Below are 18144 nucleotides of genomic sequence, written 5' to 3'. Positions count from 1 at the left end.
GGAAAAATGCAGTTGAGTGTGCAGGCTTCTCGCAGTTAAAACACTGTCCCTGGAGCCCTAAGAAGTCACAACGGCACGCCCTTCTATAGCCAGTGTAAATAGTCTGCATCATAAATTTTACTCAATGTAAGTAACCAATTCACTATTGCAGCGTAAAATACATTGCTACATTCAATCATCCACATGACCCTACAGAGCTACAGTTGTATTCGTGGTCTAATTTCGTATTTGTCTACCCATTGGCAATGTTGTTTCAACACGTAGCCTATGTCGTAGGACACAGCGCACAAAATGAGAATGGCAAATACGTGTTATTTTTAGTAGCCTACTGGATATGTCTTTAATAGAGCACGCATCCCTCTGAGATTTGTTTTATTTTTGTTCCAGATGCATTCTTCTTTCTAATATGTTTTATTCTACATTTACATGTACATGGAAGTGGACATAGCCTGACAATCGTTCGCTGAGAAAAAGATCCACACGTGTTATGTTGTCTGACTGCCTTACCGCGACTTGCTGTTTTTCGAAGCTCTTGCGTAGTGGCGCCATCCTCTGAGCACTATAATAATTGCATTTTCGACTCGAAGCTTTCAATGGCCATCAACTCCAAAAAAACAATTCATGACCAATTATGATTAACAGTCACAAAGAGAGTATTTATTTTTTTAGATGTGTACTGGTTAACTTGATTGGACAAGCACATGCCAGTTGTCACATAGCCTAACAGTAGACTATACAGTCTTGCTACCACAGTGGAACCACAGTTCAATCCCTGAAATAAGGGAAAGTGAAGTCTTCGACAGTGAAAAACCAGAAGGTTCAAATGACAGAACTGGCCTGTATGTTATTACCCTATGATACCCTATAACAATGCCTACAGTTAACTGCAATAACTGTGTGTTGTCTACAGGTATTATCTATTACCGCTGTTTAGTGAGACAGATATGAATTCCATTGTTCAAGAGTGTCTAGATGTTAGAGTTAACATTCTCAATTTGCAGGAAAAAAATAATGAAGAGAAAAAGAAACAGAGTAGTTTTCTGGATATGAAGACAGGAGGAGTCAACACACTCTCTTATCCTTCTATGGTACACAATTGTGAAAATCTTGTTGCGACCATGGGACATTCTTTCACTGTCAACAAGCATAATCAGTCACTGTTGTCATTAACAGAGAAAGGTGATTGGTGTAGACAATACACTTCAGCCATTCTTCACTCATGTCTTCATCAGATTGAGCAGACATCCACTTTTGCACATCACACAGGAATGATTAATGTCTGAGTGATGTCGATCATCCTCAGAGAAGACAGAGTGTGGAGCTCTGAAGATATTTGTAAGAGACCAAGGCTCTGGTTGTAGGAGGAAACCTGGCTCGGAACTGGTTGGTTGTTCTTATGTGGAACAGCTTAAATAGCCATGGTTAAAAGAATGATGTTGTATGCTAGCGCTAGCTTTAGGAGATAATATACAAATCTCAAACATGCTTCACCTTCTGATGGATAGAATAGAATGTTTACAGTGGTGTGCACATTCCTGGTTCATTAATACCAGGCTTTGTCTTTGGAAACAGAAATTGGCCTATATGATCCAATAGATTGAGAGAAGAAGAGTTACTTGAAAGTGCCAGTGGCTTTGTGACATTGAACAAAGTTGGACAGGGCAAAGAGCCTTTACATGACAAAACAGCGCAATTATGTGCGGCCCCTTGATTCAATAGAGAGACATATAACATTTAGAAAGGCCTCCAAAAGCAGATACTAATGGTTTAATTGTCCCCTACTCTTGGATGATTGCACTGTGCAATCTTCTATCCCCATAGCAAAGGCAACACTATTCCACCTAGGGATGGCTTCCATTCTCCTGGCCTACTCATCAATCCATCCTGCTCTCCTCAGAATGAAAAAAGATGATGGAAAAGACTGTGTTTTCCACGGAGGAATAATTAATTTATCTCAACTATTAAAACTGGAGGGAAATTATGGGACGACTTTGAATGGTGGGCGTCTCTGAGGAGAAGCTTTGTTTGTTCTTTGCCTGTTTTAATGAGCTCTTCAGAAATGGGCAAATGACTTACTTCTCTTTCTCCTTCTTTCTTTTTTTGCAATATGATAGTTCCCTTACAATGAAAAGAGGCTGCCTGGGGGATCCCCATGGAAATTGTGCACCTCCCTAGCACTGCGAGCATACACACACACACAGACACACACACACAAGCTCTGTGATCCTCCGATGTCCTCACATTATGATTACAAACAGTGCAGATAAAAGTGTGCAACAATGTGGAGCAACGCTATTAAAATCTTTAGGCATAGGAGAGTGGGGGAAAGGCACAAACACACACAGTGTGCTGCATTGATACCCCCGACAGGTCCCGTCTTTTAAGAAGGAGAGAAAAAAAAGTGACTCCACCTCATAATGAAGTTTATGGCCCCAGGGGGTCAAGAAGGGAGAGCTGCTAAAAGACTCATATTCAGTGTGATGTTTCACTTCAGATAGTCACTCTTGACAATTCTATTATCACATTATTGTGCTGCAAGACAAGCCCTTGCATCCAACTGTGCTGGGTGAGACCAGCCTCTATTACTTACCGTTCCATCACATCCCAGACAAAAAAAAAGTATTACTTTTGGATATCTTCAGTGAGGGAAATATAGGCGGTTAAATACTATGTGATTCACACAATGGATTGTGTTCTTATGAATAAGTTGAGTCAGTTCCTAGCATGATGCATTATGTAAGTACTCTTTACCTTTCAGTTTGAGCATATAATTTTTTAATTGCTTGGATAAATTTACAAATGCCTGCACTCAATGCGAGAATAGACTATTTTTGTATTTACACAACCTGCAATAAGTCATGTGGCAATAGTGTCATAATCTTTGTGTAATAAGTCATGTATCTTATCATTTGTGATAGTCAATGTAAATAAATGTTGGTATGAACAATTGTGATCACTGATTTACGGTTGGCCAGTCCAATCAAGGGTGAATTAAAAATCACCTCCAATGCAATGGCAATTAACTTGTTGTAAATAATGTAATAAGCAATTATTTAAAGCCGTACTGGAAGGGCTTTACATAGCAATGTATGTTCAGCAGATGTTTGGTGTAAAATATGGCTGTTTAAAAGGTATGATAGATATGACACTCCCTTTCTTTCCTTCTTTCTTTCTCTCTCTAGAACCACTGAGGAAGTCAAACCCAGAAATGGTTGATTGCTACTGGATATGCCTGCCAGGTACTTAAATTCCCGAATTTGCAGAGGTAAGCCTGGAAAAAACGTGTTGGCATCTGCATACAATACACAGTAGAGGCCTAAATCCACCCTTAACTCCCAGTGATCAAGCTCAATGTTGGGACATTTCAAATGATAATTGAAGTTCGATTGCTTGGCTTGGCAATTTACCACTTGCGAGCCGCTCTGGCCTTCTGCCTACCTTCCCCAAGTGACGCAAAAACTTAATGGGGTGTGTAACTCCAAGAAGCACTGAATGGCAGATCTCAAGATGGATTGAGTTCTCCACACTCCTCACCGCACTCACCCATAGCCTCGCCTCGTCCCCTTAATATGCTCATATTGATCTCCTTGAGTGATCTGTTGTCAGAAGAGGGCAAATAAGTGAGTTTAATTAAAAATAAATCAATATATTCTTAATAAATAGCCGTATTGACTGAAAATGAGGGGCAAAACAACAGGCACAACAAAAAAAAAAACCTTGTCGAGACATCTCTCAGAGATGTCGTGGAGGGGAAGGGGGAAAAAACAAAAAGAACAAAACCAAAGTGCTCTGTTCATTCTCACTCCATCAGAACTTCACCTCTTTTCTGTGATCATTAAGTATCTGTGTTGAGTAGAAAATGGGAGATGGATGATAGGGCTGCTCAGCTGCAGGTCCCTGTAATGATCTGTTGTCTGATACCTTCTTTCCGTTGTGATTACATTTTTTGTAAGGGATGGTAGCGCCATGCTCGGGCATGGTATCGGATAATTGGCTATTCTCAGCACAGTTGACTAATCTGGTAAATTGGCCTAGTACAATTATCAAGCCATGTAGTGAGGAAACTGACGGCAAGGAGCCCATTGATCCTTCATTTCCAGATTAAAAAGCCGGAGAAGATATCGAGTAAACAAAGCAAAGAGGCCCTTTTTCTCTTGGAAAAACACTCTCCGCCGTAATTGATGTTGTAGTCTTTTGTCACAGTGCGAAGCAGGCGCCTTCATATTCTTCCTCCCATTGGTAGGGCACGGAATCCCACCCCAAATGCTCTTAATTAAAGTTGGCACCTGACTCGGCAGGCGAGCGTGATTATGTTTGTGAGTGCTGCCGGTGGAACTGATCACGCGATAATTTCCTTTGTCAGAGAGACACTGATTTGCCAGCAGCAGCAGGAAAAATGGATAAAAATGAGTGGGATGAAAAGGCGAGATGGAAAACCACAGAGCATGCTCAGAAAACGAGCAGGGAACTTTGATGAAGATAGAAGTCAGCAAGCAGCGTGATTACGAACACAAAAAACATGGCTCAGACATTCACCTTGCCTTGAAGGCTCTTTGTGTGAAATGTCACATCTATATGAGGCTTAATGCTCTGGCATGCACCACACCAACATGTTTAACAAGGCAAATTTGCTCATGCCAGAAGACTGATATATTCATTAAAATGCCTCTTGAAATATATCTGAATAATATTCAGATATATTTAATGAGCCATTTTAATTGTGCTTACATTGCTTACAAGTCATTTGGATCATTTCCAAGGGTACTCAGTGATGTGATACAGTGTGTGGCTAATTTAAAAAGGGTTAATTTGCAATACACCAACTACTTTAAACTGCAGCATTAATAAGTGACTGATAATTAATGACACCTCGTAGTCTATTTGTCTAATATCCATGACCCAAGTACAAGAGTATGTCAAACAGCATATAACTGCAGTGCATCAGAGTGCATCAGTGCATCAGAGTTATGGATGTTTGTGTCAAGGCTACATGAGACGTTCAACTGTGGCGTATACGTAAGGCATAAATGGTATTAGCGACAAGAGCAGTTATACAAAGGCTCATGAGTGGTATGATGTAATTTATAGGTGTATCCCACAGCTCTCTCCTGGGGCCAAGTGTCTAAATGGAATGCAAATTAAGCCATAATACATGGAGTATTTCCATACTTAGAAAACTGATCAGTAGTCACCTGAGCCTGCTTCTCCAGTTGCAGGCCCTCTGTAACAGAAGTGAACAACAAAAGCCACCAATGTCACTTTCATTACGAGAGCACCGGCTCAAGAGGACAGGACACCCACTTTTAAACACACACACACACACATACACAGACACAGAGAGAGAGAGACTTACTCTCTCACACACACACACTGAGGGAGCATCTACCCCAGCTCTCGTCTATGGCGCCTGTAATTATGCTGATCAGTCCATGCCGTCGCCTTCCTCGGCATCACTCTAATGAAAGCTCGCTAATCCTTAATGAGTCGCTATGTCTTGTGATAAATTTCATAATTATTCAAGCCAGCGCGACGGGAGATGAAAATTCATCAGTCAAAGCAAATTAGCCCGGGCTCCATTAGGATGCCGCCTCTTGTAGGGACACTCGCTTTATTAGCCCCGCGCACCCATTGCTGTAATTGGGAGCATATTTCACTTGGCTGTGGACCCACTTCACTGAAGGACTGCTTTTATCCTTTTTTATTTACAATGTCACTCGTCTCGGCATGCCACGACACTGTGCGGCCTTCGGTGTAAATTGAATCTGAGAGCCGGGTAGGTTTTTTTTCTGTCTCTCTCTCTATCTCTCTCACTCTCTCTGAGCACATACTGAACATGTAGGTGGAAGTATGTAATTATTCTCAGTGAGAATTTACAGGGCATTAGATAATGAAAATGTTCGGAGGAGGAAATGCACTTGGATGGCACAAGGGCTTTATTTGTACGTGCCAGATACTTTTTCCCTGTACATCATCATTAGCAAATTGTACAAAACGGATGAGGGAACTATGCAACATCCTGGGCCTTAAACAGTTCCCATGCAATCCCAGGATTCCCAGGGTCCATGACCGCGCCAGGCGTCGTTGGGCTGCCTCTTTTCTCCCGACTCAATTACCATTCTTCCTGTCACTGCGGCTTCAAATGGAGAAAAAGATGACAAAATATGATTTCTTCAGCTCCTTAATACCAATCAAATGGGCTGAGCATGAATGGAAGGCATTGTCCTGGTGCGTGTGAGTGTGTGTGCACTCAAGGGGGGGGGTGGCTTCCTCAGTTCCTGCAGGTTTCTGGGGATCAATGGGCCGGTGCTGAGGGGGTAATTTTGGCAGGATGACTGACATTGGGCGGCCCTCACAGATGCCTCCCTTGTTTGTCTGGGGGACCTGGGACAGCCCTGAGGGTGCGCTCTGTGGCATACCTTTCTCCCTGTCAGTCCTCATCTTTGCCGTTTTCATTCGGCCTCTTACTTCGGCTGTCTTCTACTCGGTGACAACCTGCAGACATGTCGGATGAGAAAAGCATTCTTCAGGCCGAGGGACCGTGCTGCGGGGGAGACCGAGTTAATCCTTTGCTCCTTGTTCCTCTGCCATCGCTTCTGTCATGTCCCATGTTGTAGTGTTTCTTCTGGCGATACGTAGTGCTGTACTGCTATTATTGTCATGGTTGTTAGTGCTTCAACTACCGCTACTGCTACAACACACACACACACACACACACACACACACACGCTTTACCTGGGCTGAGGTTGTTCTTACTCCTGCTACTGCTGTGACAGATGAACTAGTACACCACACACACACACACACACGTATGTGTGTGTTACTTGCCAGCTCTACCACTACTGTGTGTCATTGTTACTTTGACTGTTATTTGCTGTCTTGTTCTCTGAGGTCTCTCCCTCACTCTCCCATAATAATGTGCACATGCTAACAACAACAGTTATTGCATATACTGTCTATTGGGTGAAAGAACCTAACTAAGAATAGTGAGTGAGGTGAGGGAAGGTGATGAGAGGAGAAGGACACTGCGGCAGGCCTGTTCTGTCCTGTTCTGCATCCTCTTGAGACACGAGAGGAGAGATGCAGAGACGAGCCGCCAGGCCAGGTGTACGCCAGAGGAAATGGTGCAGCAATAACGCGCTCAGGTCAGGTTACAACACAGCTCCTGATGTGTGTGTGTGTGTGTGTGTGTGTGTGGGTGTGTATGTGTGTGAGACTGCAGCACTGGTTGTGTTCACTGCTTGTAACCTTGGTTCGTGGACAGAAAAAAACGACAAGCGGATCAATCTCCAATCAAACACAGAGGGCAGCGGTGGCCAGGCCACCGGTCAGACCTAATTGAATTAAAACACTCTCAAGTTTACGGTGATGGGCTGATGATTGGAGAAAAGTGATAAGGAGATTGATGAGCTGTTTATTACATCAGGATGTGAGGGAGAACAACAACGTGTTTCCCTCTGGAGACAAATAGTTAATGTTTAAACCTGCTGACAAGTAAATCAAGGGTGGGGAAAGAACTCTTCAGTGGCCTGGGTGCTTGCTTCGGAATCATTTTCATTTTATTTGTATTTTTGTGTATTCCCAGGGCCCAGCAGTTAGATTGGATGGGCCTATGTTGTCATTCAGTTGACAGAAGTTAATTGGCTTTGCCAGCAGAAAGAACCTGAGCCCCAAAAGAGGGGGGGACGCGAGGCCTCGTGGAGATTTCAGCTCAAATCCCCTCAGTAGGCCCGTGTCACACCAGCGACCTAATCTCTCCATCTCGGACCTCATTACAACTGTGTTTGTCCAAAACAATGGGCACAGAGTAATGAAAGAGGCTGCCATGCTGCCAAACAGATTGGAAGGTAATAAAGAAAAAATCAGCAGCACAGAGTGAAAGGAGAAACACACACAGAGATATACTGACAGGGGTTTTACACACGAACACACACACACACACACACACACACACACACAGTTATACTGACAGGAGTTTTACACACACATACACAAACACACACCCAACCTAACACACAAACCCCTGGAAATAGCACCCTTATCATCCCCTGCTTCATTTAGATTTGATTACTGTCGGATTATAATGCAATCACAACACTGTGTGAGGGGTAACCATGGCAACCGGTTTTTAACTGTTTATCTTGCCACAGATCTTAATTTAAGTTTGAACACTCCAGATCACTCAGATGGGAGAGACACGGGAGAGGGGGAGTGAGGGAGGAGGGGGTGGACAAAAAAGGAGAGGGAGAGAAATAGAGAAGGGGGGGGGGGGTGAGACGAAAGGAGGGAGGTACAGAGGGAGAAGGAAAGGGAGGGGGGTTAGTGGGAAAGAACATTGCAAATGAAAAAAGGCAAAAGAGACAGACGCTTTCTTGTTCATCCTGTTGTATTTCATATGCGATTCAATTTGTCTTTCAGAGAGAAAATCAATTTCTGATGACAATCCGCCGCACGGGAATGAAAGCCACAGCGCTCCCCTGCCCTGGGAAAGAGAGGCAGAGGGAGACAGCCGCTAATCTCAGGCCGAATGAATCATTCGCACTTATTTGGACATCTGTGTTAACTTTCCTTTCTCTCTCCTCCCTCGCTCTCTCTCTCCTCCCTCTCCCTCTCTCCCCACCCTGTGAAAACTTTCCCTCGTCTTCAGTGGTTTTATTAGAAGTTGTGGCAGGTGGCTGGGACTGTGACAGTACAGCAGGAATGCTGCGGAGAGACACAGAAACTCATTTAGTCCTCGGACAAGGGAAGCGTTGCACTTTTCAAAGTCTTTTCACACACTCCCAGCAGCACTGGGCCCGGAGCACTCCCAAGATGTTATTGCAGCAGAATCAGAACAAATCTGTAGTCCTGCGCAGACACAGACAATGCCATGTTTCATGTATCTATTTGCTGAAGTCTATAAGTTCTATTCAGTGTTACATTGTATCTAGCTTGTATTTCTTCATAGCTTTATGTGGGAAGAAATACACCAGGGATGTTTTGAAAGCAATCCAGTTTGATTCTTAGTGTGTTCATGCTCCACGAAAATGTAAAAATTAGCATTAGCGTCAGCGTTTGCCTGTTAATCGTGATGCGATTAAGGACTAAACTTAACGTGTTCATTTTTTAATCGCACTATTTTGACCTTTTAATGCACCGTTTCTTGTCCTCAAAATGCCACAGACACTTCCTAGTAGGCTTCTGGTATCTCCTCCTGTAGTCATGGAGATAATAAACACCAACACACCTCAAATTTAATATATAATCTAGGCTACGACATTGTCTTGCCACGGAAATTATTTGGCCCGCCAGATTATTCTGGCAGTCTGATTTTTTAAAATAATTTTTATTTTACAATATCGATTTACAAATAGCCTATTCACCAATCAGGCCGTGGGTTGGTGCTTAAACAAATATGAGAAATAACACCAGAACGCACTATTTGCACATGCACTTGCATATTTCTCAATATGAAAAGTTCCTTATTTTCAACTGAATTCAAAGATAATGAACAGAGTATTTTTGTTTTTTATGCCCTTTATCATGTGTCCTACATTTTGTGCATGCACTTCTGCTGTAGCATTTATTTTAGTTTACCGATATTCAGTTATTTCTGAAGAAGACATGGTGTTCCCTAAGGCCTGCTGGAGATCTTTTGAAATTTGATTTGAAATAATCAAATACGTCTTAAAATTAATTCATAAAATAACTTTCTTTGCATTAATTTGATTCTCAATCAAGATACACTGCTAAGAATTGCTTTACATTGTTAATATGGACTTCTGGAAAGTTCTGAAATGGAAAATAATAGAATTTTAATCATGTGATACAATGTGTGACAGCCCTAGTAAAAAATTGTGGAAATTACAAACTAATCACTTGTTTTAATAAAATATGTATAAAAGGAAAAAAGTGAGGCAGAATGTTTCTAGAATGTCTGAAATCCTCATGCTCCATAATCTCTACCTCAGAGTAGCTATGTTTCCACCAAAACAAACGACCAAGGTCATCCACACGCCACTCTGCCTGCACCTCCGACAGTCAGACTGATGAGGCAAGTGCGTGGTCGTGAGCGGAGAGACAGCACGAGCAGGCTCGCTCTCAGCTGGAACCTTCTGGAACATCTGTGTTCATCACCCGACTCTGTGAGGAAGCCCTTTACCCATCCTCGGGAACTGGCAATGGCAGACAGGGAAGATTCACAAGCCAGCCAATGAGCTCGGAAAGACGCAAGAGAGGGGGAAAAGGGAGACGAAAGAGATGGAGGGGGAGAAAAACAGCAACTTGAATGAGTGGAACTGCTGATCGATGGAAAGTTAATTAATGAAGTGTGTGGCACCATCGGCTCCAATATGGATTTCCATGGGTCACGCACGCCTGAGATTTTGCTTTCATTGTTAGGGTCCCTCAATGCATATTAAACACAACAGCAAGAATATTGACAATTCACAGAGGACCACTGTGGACCACTCGTCTTTTACATATTAGAATTAGTGTACACATATTAGTATTCTCTGAGTCACCATTTCTGACCTAGCCATTATTTCAGAACCGACAAGAGTACAATATCCAGGTGGAAGAAAAGACTCAATATATAAGGTCGACCTATCACACATATTACAAACTTATTCAACTTCCTTAGCAACTTCAAAGCATCCATTAACCCCAAACTTTCACCCTAAGCTTCTCATTTAGGAATGTTGAGGAGATATTTAGAGTGGATTCAGCACAATCCTGGAGGCCATGAACATTTCTCTTTTCAGTGGCAGTTTAACCATCCATTTAGACACATTTACATAGAGATGTCTACTCCTGGATAACCAAAGCCCATGCCTTTTGAGCTTCAACAATAAATGTCTCTTTCATCCTTGAGTAAAATGGACTTCAAAGACATGTTAGGAGGAGCCTAATCAAGGTTACCTGCATGTATTTATCACCAACACAGCACAGCGTGACTGAATACCCAAGATTTTGTGGGCTTACCAATTTAAGGACATTAGGCACCAAGGTCTAGTGCTAAAACTTAATTGCTACAGGGAAAAGGTTTCTGTGGGCTGTAAAAAGAAAAGTTTTTCCAATTTAGAAATGAATGCATCACTTGTCTGAAAATGATTAAAAGTTATTGAAAGAGGCCGAGACAAACATAGTCTGATCTTTGGCTCTGATTATGCAAAGGACACGCAGCAATAATACGGTTACAAATGCAATTGTGTATGGCTCTGTGTGCACTGTCAGAGTTTCTACCATAACTGTTACAGAAATGTTCATGGGCCCACATGAAATGGGTGACATATTGAGACCTGCTGTGTTTGGCAGTCTGTCAATAAATCTGTTTAATCTGCTCTTAATGAGAAACCATCATTCCCCACTAGTTCCGCTACTTAACTTCCCTACTCTGGACGAGATGACATACAAAACAACAAATGTTCCCCTAAGTTCACCCCAAGAGATATGGGTTCCAAAAATATAATTTATTAAAAAATCTTAAATAATAAACCACAACCCAGAGGGAAAGCCACAGCAACCCACACTGGCACAGATGAAAAACACGGTACCACAAATACCCACATCCACACACATAACATACAGTGACCAGTGAGGCTGTACACCAGCTAGTGCACAGTATCTATGGGCCAGTGGCCCACTGTTTAAGTAATGTGAAGTGGAGCAGGGTGAGAGCTTACCATGGCCGGTGGGACTACTGAAGGGGGAGCGAGTCCAGGAGACACACACCACACGTGAGGATGACAACACTGCAATGCAACAAAAAGACGCCTGGGGTATGCTACAGCAAGGGTAAAGTGAGGGGACTCCACCACCTGGGGGTAAGCCTGCCGCTCACTTGGGCACCACCGCTCCTGTCCAAAAAGAGAGAGAAGACTGTGAGAGAACTGTGGTTAGCACAATCTTATCAGTGTGAATAACATAATGAAAATTTTTGTTTGGTCCCCGGGGGCCACTCCCCCCCCCCCCCCCCCGCGCTGGGCCGATACATAATTACAAATTCAGTAGGATTAAAGGAAAACCAAATATCCATCAACATTTGGCAGCATGTCCAGTATTGGCGTTACGTAGTCGTTTGTCCACCAGATGGCGCATCGTTGCAGTGAGACGTAATTTTGTTGGAAGTTAATCTAAAGTGGGTTGGAAAGACAAGGACAACACAGAGAACGTCTAATAAGGGTAAGATGATTTCCACATTAAATGTAATTCCCATTTCTTCTTGAAGCTGAAATAAATCTGAGAATGTTTATCGGACATGCTTGGTTTTTACTAATAATGTTAGTGTTAGCATTGGTTGAGTGATGGAGGCCAATTTGATTATGTATTTGTAGAAAACCATAAATGCGGTTATAGGCTAGGCTACCAAGCAAATTGATAACAGCACTAATTCTATCTTTCGACTGTCATCCCATTCTCTTATGACCATAACCTAGGCTACTAGCAGGAACTAAGTGAGTTAGCCACAACACGTTCGCTAACGTGATGGTTTTCTAATGAAAAATATATAGGCTACCTGAAAGATAAGTCTATGATGCATCCTAAACACCGGGCTGGGACATTTCTGCCTAAAGTCTCAAAAAGCATCTGAGTCAACGTTCATTCCCAAACACCCACTAGGCTATTATAATCCTCTATTTTCAAAGGTGATTCAAGTAAGGAAGAGCATGGCTCAAAGTAAAGTAACTAGGACTGAAACATAAATTCGTCAAAGTGAATAATTTGTGTCAACTCGCCGCAATGTAGATTTATTAACGCACCCGTGATTATCTACATCTCCATTTAAACCAAATGTTTTAGAGCGCACGTTGAGAGATGTATCCAGGGCAGGGCTGTACCTACACATATTTGTTGCACGTGCTACAAAAATCATTCTTTGTGATGGATGATTTAGTACCAACGTTACACCGGTCCGATACAGTTTTGCCTATGGCTATAGCCTACCGTGAGACTGAGGCGCTTTTTGTTTGTTCGAAGTGCGTGTTTAGGGTGTGAGAGGGGAGTCCATGTGCTTTGATTCCAGCTTGGTAGTTGTAGTCTATGCGATTAAAAAGCACGTGTGTGTGAAGTATCCAAACAATGATAACACTTTCTTCATTATGGCTGCTTTAACCACAGACCTTCAGCTACTGTACAGTGGGTCCCATTTAGAAGTGTCCACTTCATTCGCGCTTTCCGTGATTCAAAACAATTAACTTTTAACTATTAACTGCAAAACTATTAACTTTTCGCCAAGAGGTGGCAGCTTAAGTCCGCTTGATACTGTTAGTTCCCAAAGGAGATTTTATTTGGGTCGCCAGCATAGCCTAGTGACAATATATGTTGTTTAATAGGCCTAGCATTAGCCTAGAAATCTAGACGCGCCCCTAGCGGCAGCAAATTACATTTGCTGCCAGGGCTAGTCTAGCAACTCTCCATTGGCTTGTGAGCTCCAGAAATCAAACTCAATCAGGCCAATGAAATCGTGTATAAAGTCGTTAGGTGGGCCTAACATAATGATTGATGGCAGAGTTGCAACGGTTTGGCTTGAATTCCCTGCTACTTGAAAACAAATAAGATGGATGTTGCTGTTGGCGAACAGTGTGACACGAGTTAAGCTTTTATTAAGTTGGCAAACGTTTGAACTAGCCAACTAGCTCCGCTGGTGGGAAACACATGGGACTCATAGCGCTGCCGCTGTCCTATTGCGTGCAGAGGGAATTTGAAAGACAACTGATTATCCCGCCCCTCGGACTGAGCACTGCGAACGGTGAGTGCCCAGACCCTACATTTTAATGTGGGTCTGGCTCGTCAGGCTAGCCTAGCATAGGGCCTACCTTATAACTCCCTCTATAGTTGCCTGTGTAAATCCTCACAGCCCTAGCCTTAAGAACGCTTCTAACCGCTGAGTTGGAAGCCTGGGCTTTTAGCTCAGTGGTTAGAGCGTTCATCTCCCATGCCGGTGTGTGTGTCAAGGTGGCGGGTTTGAGGCCCGTGAGCGGCGGACGAACCGACCTTGTGACATTTGCACAAACAATAACGGACAGCAGCTCTTCAACTTGGCCGGTTAAAATGTGTATCTAGAGACGCATTTCATGAAGGCCCTTTTGGACATGTCAGTTATTTGCACCACTGGGTAAAACTGCATTTTGACTACCTCTATTTAATTTGTGCATTGACAATTAAGTTGAATATCATATGAACTAGATGACTAAATTCTTGCATATGTAGAAGAAGAAACATTCACAAAAATCCATGACATGACCTCTCTTCTTGATAGCTTGATAGCTTGAAAACTGCATGCATCTGACAGGGATTGTTTTGTTTAATAATAAATAAATAAATAAATAAATAAATAAATAAATACATTATGCTGCTACCTTTTGCTTTTCCCAAATACAATGTAGCCTACAGGTGTACCTTTCATCAGTCCAATTGCAATCGATGGACTGTGATGAACTGCCCTACTTGTGATTGTTTAGAGATTTTGAAGGTTTTATAACAATGCTACAAATTTTTTGGCAAGTGCTACAAATCTATTCACCTTTGCAGCGCCAGTAGGCTACTTTCTGTGCGGCCCGCAAACACACATGCCAAACAAGCATACACAAAAGTTTCAAGAGTGGGGGATGGAGTAGAAGATGGAGACAAATTGATTAAGTTAATGTGATTTATTTTCGCGGAATGGATGTACAGGACTGAGCGGCGGTCATATTTTGTTCCGCTATGTGGTACATCTAGTTGTCTTTGAAGCGATGTCATTCGGGAAGCCCAACTTCACAGAAATGTATTTCCAAATAGTCAATCCAGGGAAAGTGGCTATGGAAAGCTCTATAAAAAGACCAGAAAACAAGCCAGAACACCGAATGATGAAGGAGCAATCAAAGGACACTGTAGCCTTCTTTCTCCTTTTTTGAAATGGTCCGCCATATTGTTTTTTGTGTCTGAATGCAGCAGAGATACAGATTTTGATCAATCAAACTGGCAGTCAGAGATCCACCCTCTTTCAACCACAAAGAGTGGAAGCGTTACCGACAGATTAATCACGGCGTGGCATATTGTTTACAGGATGTCTGTGCTCGGCAAAAATGACATTTCCCGGCGTGTTCCTCTGTGCATGACACATGCTCCACCTGCAGATGTAATCACAACCAGATTTCAGCCGATATTTTTCCTTTTCTTTTTTTTTCTTCTCAGACCATCTCACACGCTAGCTAGAACTGATGGATTTCTGTGTCTCTTTAAAAAAATCACTCATAATGAGGTCGCCTTCCCTGGGGCAGCAACCCCTGGTCATTGAAATCATTCATCCACTCTTGCCAGGGGCAATGACTGAAAGCTCCCCTATTCTCCCCTCAAAGAGCTCATAATTAACAAGGTGTGCAACACAATTGTCACATTGTAAAAGCCTGAAAGTTTGCACAGCACGGAACTTGGGTTTTAAAATAGACTGCTACCTAAAACCATGGTCTGATTACAATTAGGCGAGCCACTTTCCTGATTCCAAATCAATGAGGCCAAATTTCTCAGGGGCTCCCGTCAATGGCTAGCGACGAGCATCTCTCTCTCTCAACTCCTGCCCCCGCCCTCCCCTCCCCTGCCCTCCCCCCTTGAATCCTTCCCCAATCAAAAGTTTTGCTCCGTATAATTTCATGCAATCAGATTTCTCCACAGTCATCCAGCGCAATCAGGTAATCAAAGGGGGCATATTAACAAGACAAATGGAATTTAAAAAGTGGGTGCAGTCTGTGTTTGCAGGAACTTCCCATGGTGAGGTGCCTGCCTTCACCACCCCAACCCCATCCAGCCCCACCCTCCACAGCTCCCTTCATACATCCACCCACCCTTCTCTCTCCCCTTTCAGACGAAATAACCTTCATCACCCACGAGGCGCAGCTCCTTCCCCTGTTGCGAAAGCCACAAAAGCAACATTTGGCTCATCAGAAATAGAACATGTCGGCTTTGGAGCAGACTGTCGTCATCCCACATCTCACAGTTGTCACATCGGAGGCAGAAAATTTCCACGGGTCTTTCACTGACTGCGGCATATGGCAACCTTTTAGAAATGGAGGATTCTGGGATGTTGATAGGTTACTTTCAGAATGTTCCATTTCTTTGCTCTGGGAGTCATTGAAATGGACTTAATAGCAGCAGTAAATTATTTGAGGGGCTGAATTATAGTCCCTTGCAATTGCTCCTATCCAACATGAAAGCAATATAACCTAAAGTCCATACTGTACTTCCCAAATGCATTATTTAAATTCGATCCAAACCGATATTAGTCTTCATTTGTCTGTGGAATTGGAAATTGGAGTAATTGTGCCCTTTAGTAATCTCTTGTTGCAATCTCATAAGGTGGGTAGGCTTGCAGGAACACACACACACACACACACCACAATGTGAACATGATAAAGCTGTGCATAGATTCTAATTAAAATCTTCCTGAAAGTGAAGACTTGGGTCACTTGGTGATTTTTCATCTGTATCTCTGGGACGGCTTCCTTTGTCGTAGCCATGCGGTCAATAATGATGTCCCACAAAGGAGGAAGGAGGACGTGTTTAATGCACAAAGGCCACGGCCACTGAGCGCTCCCATAGAGTTTGGATGCTGGGGAGAAGCATTGAGATGCTGTGCAATTGCATGCAAAGCATACCAATATGAGGTTGGTAGGTCCTCTGTCAATTAAGATTAAGGAGATAGCAATCTTGATCTTACCACAGTGTAAGAACAAGAGGAGCAATGAATCAAAAAAGAGGGTAGCAACCATAATCATAATTGTAGCTCTGAAAATGCATATATTTATACGTAGATAGTCAAGATGCACATTTGACACCATTGCCATATTATCCTTTTTGGAGATAGATCAGTTTCAAGCTAATAATATCTGATCCTGCCCTCTTATCTACAATTTACCAGAACACCAGACGGGATATCTCTCATTCCATTAACTCCACAGGAGGGCCATTATTTTGGAATGAGTGGTTCCCTTCCCCAGTGCCTCTGTCAAGGTATTCAGAACGCTGTCTCCATGGGCACAGACAGCAGGTGAAAGAGAAACGAATGAGACAGGTAACAAAAATGAGAGCAAAGAGTTAAGAGGGAAAAGGGCAAGAATCATGAAGGTTAAGGAAAAGGTAGGTAGCGATAGAGAATGAGAGAAAGAAAAGACGTGAACGCGAAGAGAAAGAATGAGAAAGATGGGGAGGAAGGAGATGTGTCTTGTGGAGGGCTAATTGGTAAAATGCAGAGTTTATTTGAGGCTATGATGGGTTCAATAGCTGTTACCAGCCATTTACCTCAACCCCTCACTCCACCCCCTTCCTATATCTGACACTGTCCACCTCTGCCAAACTTCTCTCAAATACACTCCCAGTCCTGGAACAGAGGAGCACTGGAAGCCAAATCATGTGTCTCGATTTTCTTACTTTACTGATGATATAGCTACAGTATAACCAGTGGACCCCAACCCCTGTGTGTCTTCGTAAAGACCAAGTTGTTCTTCGGTCACCTACTGGGTTCTTGGTTCTTCCTCACACTATGGGACCTTCCTTAGATATCAGATTTGAACATGTGTACTTATGTCTTACATGACTTACATATGTCAACTATATTACAAGGGATTTCATTGTCCCCGGAGCAATTTGCTTTTGCCTTGCTCAAGAGCACAACAGTGGAACCCAGGAATTGAACCCACAACTTTGAGGCTACTTAACCACTACACTACCATAGCCCCATTTCCATAGCCTCCAATCTGTTTGCAAAACATGTTACCTATTAGCTTTGGTGAGCCTCAGCTAACATGCTTGATGTGTCTATGCTGAACAACTCTGTCATGTATCCTTTTTATTCTCTTTTGTCTGAAGTTGTCTGGTTTTGGCAGTCATGGGGCTGACTTCTTGCTAATCAAAGAACTACGTCTACACAAACTCTCTTCCTGGGATAGTGGTAGAAAAGGAAAGGGCAGAGCACTGTGGCTTTTCACTCAAAGGCTGCTGATTTAGTCTCGGGGTGTGTGAAGGTGATTTCGTCCAGCTGCTCCCTGCCTTATTTAAGTGCTGGGTAAGGAAGAAGAGGAACAATCCTGAAGAAGTGAGTGAGGAACTGAATAATTGTGTTTTTTTACATTTCCTTTTTCGCATCAGATGTAAGTTTTAAATCAATTTCTACATTGTGAAGAGTACGCTTAA

General features: G+C 42.8%; 1 long non-coding RNA gene across 1 annotated transcript; it reads left to right on the top strand.

The window, feature by feature from the left end:
* The first annotated feature begins 5 nt into the window (after positions 1-5).
* LOC121678066 lies at positions 6-9810 on the top strand. The gene is made up of 4 exons (XR_006021146.1): positions 6-126; positions 3183-3265; positions 7583-7844; positions 8416-9810. It is a non-coding gene; the product is annotated as an uncharacterized LOC121678066 (long non-coding RNA).
* The last annotated feature ends 8334 nt before the right edge of the window (positions 9811-18144 follow it).

The sequence above is a fragment of the Alosa sapidissima genome, chromosome 12 (genome assembly GCF_018492685.1).
Source record: "Alosa sapidissima isolate fAloSap1 chromosome 12, fAloSap1.pri, whole genome shotgun sequence".
NCBI classification, from domain to species: domain Eukaryota; kingdom Metazoa; phylum Chordata; class Actinopteri; order Clupeiformes; family Clupeidae; genus Alosa; species Alosa sapidissima.
Note: the sequence above shows the minus strand (reverse complement) of the source record. Positions and strands in the feature narration are given on the sequence as shown.